The 7,945-nt window shown below is 40.4% G+C and overlaps 1 long non-coding RNA gene across 1 annotated transcript; it reads left to right on the top strand.

Moving 5' to 3' along the window:
• The first annotated feature begins 4,099 nt into the window (after positions 1–4,099).
• LOC144458957 (uncharacterized) lies at positions 4,100–7,657 on the top strand. The gene is made up of 4 exons (XR_013488287.1): positions 4,100–4,181; positions 4,972–5,079; positions 5,450–5,590; positions 5,989–7,657. It is a non-coding gene; the product is annotated as an uncharacterized LOC144458957 (long non-coding RNA).
• The last annotated feature ends 288 nt before the right edge of the window (positions 7,658–7,945 follow it).

The raw sequence follows: 7,945 nt of genomic DNA on the forward strand, positions 1-7,945 counted from the left end.
CCCATTGACCTCCGTTATAAAACATACTTCTGTAGAACTGTTGACAGAACACCTCAAACTGCAAACAAGGTCAATTATGACTCTTTCTAATAGGAATTTTTGATCCAAGGAGGTTTTATATTTGTATAACTGTCCTTGAATTGAGAAAAGCAACTTAAAAATCTGTGACATATCACAATGTAAAGTCTATGAGAAGAGCGGTAACTCATGGGTGGGGCCAGCTGGAGAAACACTACTACACATATTCAGTGGGCTGCAAACCCCGGAAGGTAACCCAGAGAGTAGACACTAATTTTGGCATATGCACCTGGTAAGCAGTTCCTTTGGACTGAATCGATGCCACCTTAGGGTCCGGTATCTAGTTATTATCAGACATTTATAGGTGGCGGACACACAAAGTACAGGACTGTGACACCAGAGACTTGGGTTTGCGTCTAAACTCCTGTCTGAAGTCGTCGTAATCGGGCACTTAGGCAGTGACTTGTGGCGTCAGGACACTAACAAAAAAAGGCGTGCTTTAACGTCGTCATGATACGCGATACGATAGTCGCCGTTATCATTTAATGGCGCTTGGGGGCATCAGGGGGAAACACAGAACGAAAGTTAAGGCGAAAGTCAGAGTCTTCAGCTGGGAGAGCAGTGTTCGCGTCCCATAAGATTCTAAAGTCAAACCCTGTTCTTTTTTCCTCAACCTAACTATTGACCAACACATATCGATGTTTGGTCATGGACCTTCCACATCCAGATACGATGTGAAAGGTACCCTGGATGCGTTCTGGGACACTGTGTCATGGTATACCTGTTACATACATTGTCTTTTTCAAAATACACTTCCATTTTCACAGGAAATTTACCGTTTACATATAGTCTCTTTCAAAATACACACACTGTGTCAGTACAGCAACTCAAAGTGACGTTTTTTCCCTTCCAATATCTAACGGACATGGTTAAGTTTAGTCAACAAAAGCACTTTGGTTAAGGAAAGATCAGGATTTCGGTGAGATGTTAAAAAAAAGGTCATAAAAAATAATGCCTTAGTCACTGAAAGTGGATAGTCTATTGCATGATTGCTTATTTTGGCAGATAACAAATGAAAGACATCGTCAGTGAACATTTTGCTGATTCGTTCAACATTTTTGCAATTTTCCAGGTTTTTAATTGACATTTCCTCCTTATGTTAATAGAAAATGTAATTCGCTCTGCATAATGTTTTCCCTTAAAAGCATATTTGCTGTTTCAAATTAGTTGCACATAGGCAGCGCATCATAATTAAGAGACAAATATGAAATTGGTATCGTTCTCCTCATCTAACTCAGCAAGAAAGCAAATTTGGAGAACAAAAACATGTTTCCATTATTTTTTAAAGTTTGACTAGATACATGTTAAAAAACAATTTCATCTTACCTCTGAAATGTGTTAACATTCATTGCCCATGTTGCAGCTTTGAGCTGGCCATACCTTAGTAGGATGAACCCATTGATTTTCATTTAATACTTGATGACTTTGTGAGTCTGGGGCTCATTAAAACAACAGCGTGATGCAGATGCACAGCTTAGCGCCGTCAAACTCGCGTCTATGACCTCCAAGGACCACTGCATTTAACAGGGAACTGCCTCTCATTACTTATCCTTTATCTGCTGTCTCATTATACCCTTGTTCTGTTTTTTGATTTTTTCTATTATTGTCTTTGCAATGCAAATCTTCTGCTTAAATCAGCAGCTCTGTGTATACAAAGGCAAGGGGAAAAAAGACTCATCTTATTAGTGTTGAGAAATCTGGGCACTTGGGGAAGTAGTCAGGGTGTAAAAGGGAAAAGGAATATTCCCATCATCCTAAATGCTGCTTTTTTTCAATAAAGTATGATTTATATGGGAGAGAGAGACTTCTTATAATCTTTGCAGCGCAGCATCAGGTCTGCAGTAAACTAACGTGTATGTGCTGATATGCCTTCCTGGATGGTGGATGATAGCTCATGTGTCATGACTGCAGGCCTATCACTCGCTGCGTTTTCCCCCGCAGTGTGAGCCAATATGTTCAGTAGACATAGATGTGGGCATTGCCTAATGGAATCCAGTCAGTATGGCTGATACCATCACCAAGTCACACTGCCAAGCCTCGATAACACCAGGCTCTCTCCCTCTTTGGAGCAATGGCAAGTGTCCTGGAGAGCCCTGCAGGATGTTACATATTAATACTTCTCGACATTTGCTGGGTGATAAGCAGCCCGGTATAAATATTTCTTTTTATGAAAGCACTTCGGCGCAGCTTCCTCATAGAAGACAATCTCTGGCTATTTTCTCTTCATGGACCTGTATCTGAAAACAAATGCTCTGTCCTCAGTAACCTGTACTTCTTAAAGATACATCACCACATGAAGGTAAAGGAAGGCACAAGGGTATGAGAACAGGATCCCTATTGTTACTATACTGTAGTATAGTTTGACATTTTGAGACACTTTTGTTGTTGAGAGTTTAAAAAGCAGATTCATACCACTCTGTATGTATGCTAAGCGTGAAGCCACAGCCAGGAGACAGTTAGCTTAGCATAAAGACTTGAAAGACAAGGAAACTAACCTGGTTCTATCTAAAGTCAACCTACCTTGTAGAAAACAAGTGTCGCACACTCTGGCTCCATGTGCATTCCTCTTTTATTCAGATGATGACGTTTTGGCAGGCCCGCCAAAGATGACCCCGGCCCAAAGCGAAAGGAGGACCCACGAAACGATCTATGGTTGACGCTTGAATGGGATCAAGTACAACAATTTACTTACTGATCTTTCACTAACAAAGACCACACCAATCAGATAAAGATATTGAATGATTTATTGCATATGATGGATTATCGAATGGATGAGGGATGAGGAATGAAGGGTTGAGGGATGAAGGGTTGAGGGATGTGGGATGGAGGGATGAGGGATGAAGCATTGAGGGTCCAGTGGATGAGGGGTGAAGGGTTGAGGGTCGAAAGGATGAAGGGATGAGGGATGAAGGATTTAGGGATGGGAGATGAAGGGTTGAGAGTCGAATTGATGAGGGATGGAGGGATGAAGGGTTGAGGGTCGAATAGATGAGGGATGAAGGGTTGAGGGATGAAGGATGAGGGATGAAGGGTTGAGGGTCGAATAGATGAGGGATGAGGGTTGAGGGTCGATTAGATGTTGTATGAAGTATGAGGGATGAAGGGTTGAGGGATGAAGTATGAGGGATGAAGGGTTGAGGGATGAAGTATGAGGGATGAAGGGTTGAGGGATGAAGTATGAAGGATGAAGGGTTGAGGGATGAAGGATGAGGGATGAAGGGTTGAGAGATGTGCAATGAAGGGATGAGGGATGAAAGGTAGCTGGCGAGCATGGTGATGAACGTGTTGAGTCAAAGGCAGGAATACAGGGGGGATCCCGGGAGTGAGACTGATTGGGGGAGTTGTCTCTTCATGAGCTCGGCTTCGGATAGAGCCCCAACTGGTTCGTGTATGCAGAAAAGAGCAGAGAAAAAGATGTATGAGGCAAGATGGGATTGGGTGGGTGGGATGTGAGAAATGTGTCGAAGGGAAAGAGAATGCATCAGGTGTGCTTAAATACTGCTGGGCGGAAATGGGATGTGTTCGAGGCGTGGTCTTTGTTCCCGAACCTAGTTATAAAACTACATAAATCACTGACAATTCAAGTTATACACATACTATATGATAAATAAATGAGCGTGCCATCTGATACTACTCTGAGGCTAACTGGGTATGAGCCATATACTCTCTACACTATTTCAGTTCTTCACACAATTTGATCAGCAATTAATTAATATTTGTTCACTCCTGATTTGATTTTATGAGTTAATACCTTGCACTAATTTCCTCAATGCACTGTAAACCCGAACACTACTACTAACTCAAAAGTATTGTGAAACAACAATCAAAATCCGCTATCAAGTCAACCCAACTTTAAGTTACTAAGTGTTCCGAACGAGGAATGCAGTTATAATTTCGTGCTACTTAAATTGTCTGAGTGATCATCACGATCTTACTCAAAATCTTTGAATGCACGGAGGCGTGCAACGTAATGATGTCAGTGCGTCATTATGTAATGACGTCAGTGCGTCATTACGTTGGCGGGACCGAACGAGGCAAAATCAAACCAACATGGCGGTCGTGAAGCGAGGGGAGTGTATCGACTGCTGAAGTTAAGAAAACTTGTAAGTATAAGGGTAAAGTCTTCCAAAATGACTTGCATGTTGTTTAATTGTATAAATGCCACAACGAAATAGTTTTTTTTGTTTGTCTGCGCTTTATTTTACACATTCAGCGTAACGCGGTCACAGTTACGGTCTTTGGCAAGGACGTGTTGCGAACTGAGTGCAATAATGACGATAAATATTTTCAGTCGACGCTATTTTTATTCTTTATAAATGTGTTTCTACTGGTAAAGTTAACATTTGGTTGAAAATAAACCGGTATGACCAGGTAAAGCCGCCTCCCACTCGAAGTAAGAAGACGTTGTGTGTGTGTGTGTTTGTTTGTGTGGGGGGTGGGGGGTGGAGTGGATACAGACGAGTCCAGTGTTAGTACTAACGGTAGTAGTAGTAACGTGGCAAAGGCATGATACAGACAAGTCCGGTGCTGCTCAGTGTGAACAGTTTTTGCACTTGTTTACAAATTCAGCGTAACACGCGGTCATAGTTAACATTACGTTACCGGTCTTTGGTGAGGACATGTTGCGTGAACTGAGTGCAATAATCATAATGACAATACATATTTTCAGTCTACGGTATTGTTCTTTATAAATTTACTTCTGCTGGTAAAGTTAACATTTGTTTGGGGAGGGGGGGATTCTCGTTTGTGTATAATTGGAGCGGACGAATGTTAAGCTGTTCAGACTATTTACATCCCACAAAACACTTTTTTTTTTCAGATAACGTCAGGTGAACCGAAGGAGTTGTTTACTTCAAGAAGGCAGACATACTAATTAATTGTCTTTCCCTGTAGGCTGGTCTGTCCCTGTCCGCAAGTCTGTCCTTGTTGGCTGAAATCTGTCCCCTCCTGTCCCTGTCAGCTGAAGTTGGTACCCAGCACAAGGCATTCTTAGCAAACAAGGTATTGTTTATGTTCATTTTTAATGTAAAGATGTATCCATTAAATTTAATGTTTGGGCAGGAATGTTGATGATAATTGTTTTTGCTTTTTACTGTATTTTTTGGTGAGCCAGATAATGCAGATTTCAACCAGAATTGATACATATTAATGTTATAATCACAAACCAGCTTTAAAAGTGTAAGTTATTATGTTCTAGTTATTATCTCCCATCTCTACCAGGGAGCTTCCCATCCCTTTTATTAGATAGTCAAAATATGTACTTTATTTTGAAAATAAAGCAGGTTTCCTGTTCTGTGTTTCTCGCATGCCAGTAGCTGTGGTTGAGAGAGAGAGAACTAACTGGTGACTAATTAATTGTCTTTCCCTGTAGGCAAGTCTGTCCTGTCGGCTGAAGTCTGTCCCTGTCGGCTGAAGTCTGTCCCTGTCGGCTGAAGTCTGTGCCCTGTCGGCTGAAGTCTGTCCCATGCCGGCTGAAGTTGGTACCCAGCACAAGACATCCTTGGCAAACAAGGTATTGTTTATGTTCATTTTTGATGTAAAGATGTATCCATTGAATTTAATGTTGCTGATAATTGTCTTTGCTTTTAATTGTATTTTTTGGTGAGCCCGATAATGCTGTTTTCTATGTTTAAAGGGATAAAAGAAATACCTATGCCATCCTTAGTTGTTAAGAGATTAGATTAACTATAGGCTACATTGTACAGTTGTTTAGTCTTTTTTGTCAGAAAAATAATAGCTTAATAAATAGCTTAGTCCACCGCATTTAACAAAGATTGGAAAGGGTTCACAATCTGTGTTTTAAAATGTATAAATTACTTCATTTATTTCTAGCTAAAATATTCTAATTAGAAATTTGGACTGCATTGTTTGAGTGGTTTCAGAGTACTATTTTTTTATGTCATCCCACAGGATCAAACACCTGAGACCAGTGAAGAGCACTGAGAGCAGTTAATGGCACAGAACCTCTATGGTAAACATTGATCTTGAAAGACACTGAAGATGACTTTTGTTTGAGTAATGGAGTGGAAGTGCAAATTGTGTATTGTGTCTGCAGACACCCGGGCACAGTTATTCCGGCACTATCGCTTGAAACACAGCCATTATTCTAGAGTTAGCCCTCTACCATGTCTCCATGACTCTTGTATTTGTACATTTCTGTCCTTTAATGCCTTGAAAATTCATCTGTCACGGTTTCACAGAGATGTGTGTAGACCCAGTGCAAGTGACATGGCACAAGCAGAAAGGGCAGCTTTTACCTGTTCTGTGTGTAACTTGAAACAGCCATTCTCACAAGAAACATTGTTCACTCATTTAAGGGGCCATTTAAAAAAACGTGAGACGATCACATGCCCATTTAAAAACTGTAACTACAGCACTAATGTGTATTCTTCTTTTAATACACACAAAAGTAGGATACATGCAAATAGTTCAGACTTTAGTGATGAGATAGTTTCAACAGAAAATGCTACTGTAAATGCTGCTGACCTTGATTATGAAGATAATTCCCTATCCCAACATGCAGACTCATTTGATAATCCTGAGGATGACAGTGTATGTGACTCCAGTCAGTTGAGAGACCAATTGCGCCATAATCTCTCCTCATTATTCCTCAAGATGCAAACTGTTCTCCACGTTTCTGACTTGGCAACTCAGGAAATAGTTGATCATCTCAGTCAGATATTTTCCTTGTCTCAGCCTCTCATCAGGGATACTGTAAAGGAGACACTACAGAGGCATGATATCTCTATTACTGAAGCTACCCTGAATGATTTAGTAAATGAGGTTATGAAGACAAATATTTTTGTCAGTGCCACAACTAAAGGGGAGGAGATGTCAACTAAAAAACGAAGAAAAACATTTGTTGAAAAAAATTTCCCTGTTGTGAAGCCAGTGCAGTATGAGTTGGAGCCTGGATGCAGAGTAGCCTATGTCCCTATTCTCCAGGTGATCCAGGAAATGTTTAAACACACAGACATCCTGGAAAGAATAAAGGAAACAAAGGTGTCACAAAAAGGCCATTACACGAGCCACCAAGATGGTTTATATTTTCAAAAGAATAATTTTGCATTTGGACTACCCAAAGAAGCTACTTGGCACCTTCACCTTCATACAAAAGGTTGTAATGGGGTTGGATGATGGTGCACCCCTGAAACCTGCTCTGCTCGCTTTGAAAAATGACCTGCTTACAAAGTAGACGTTATCTGTATGATGTAGCATTTTTTTGTTAGATTTATTTAAGATGTGCCTGTTGTCCTGCTGGGTCAAACTGACCCAATCTGTTTCAAATGGTCCTTCTTTCCTCCCTTCCTTCTGTCTCTCCATCCCTCCTTTCCTTGCTTTGTTCCTCCCTTCCTTCTTTCCCTCCTTTCTCCCTCTTCTAACATCATTTCCTTTCCTTCTTCCTTCCTAGACCCAATCTGTTTTCTGTCTGTCTGTCTGTCTGTCTGTCTTTCTTTCTTTCTTTCTTTCTTTCTTTCTTTCTTTCTTTCTTTCTTTCTTTCCTCCCTCCCTTCTTTCCCTAAGTCTTTTTTCCTTCTTCCTCCCTAGACCCAATCTGTTCACTTTGCCCATCCTTCTTGCACCACGGTGAGTGCAGGAGAAAAACAAGTCACCAAAAGGGTGTGTTTAATTCATTTACCTGGAGAAACGGTGTTTTTGTTGGCCTTTCTTTTCAAAAGGCATAGATTTTAAATCTATAAATTTCCTTTTTGGTTTGATTTATTTTTTTATTCATGTGCAATGACTTGACTTTATTCTTAGATTTACTTTTTGGCTATTTAATTTATTTTTTATTCATTTCAAATTATTTATTTCCTTAATGGCCATAGATAAAGTAAAATAATGTGAAGATGTTTTGAAAGGCCAT

The sequence above is a fragment of the Epinephelus lanceolatus genome, chromosome 20, assembly GCF_041903045.1.
Source record: "Epinephelus lanceolatus isolate andai-2023 chromosome 20, ASM4190304v1, whole genome shotgun sequence".
NCBI lineage: Eukaryota > Metazoa > Chordata > Actinopteri > Perciformes > Serranidae > Epinephelus > Epinephelus lanceolatus.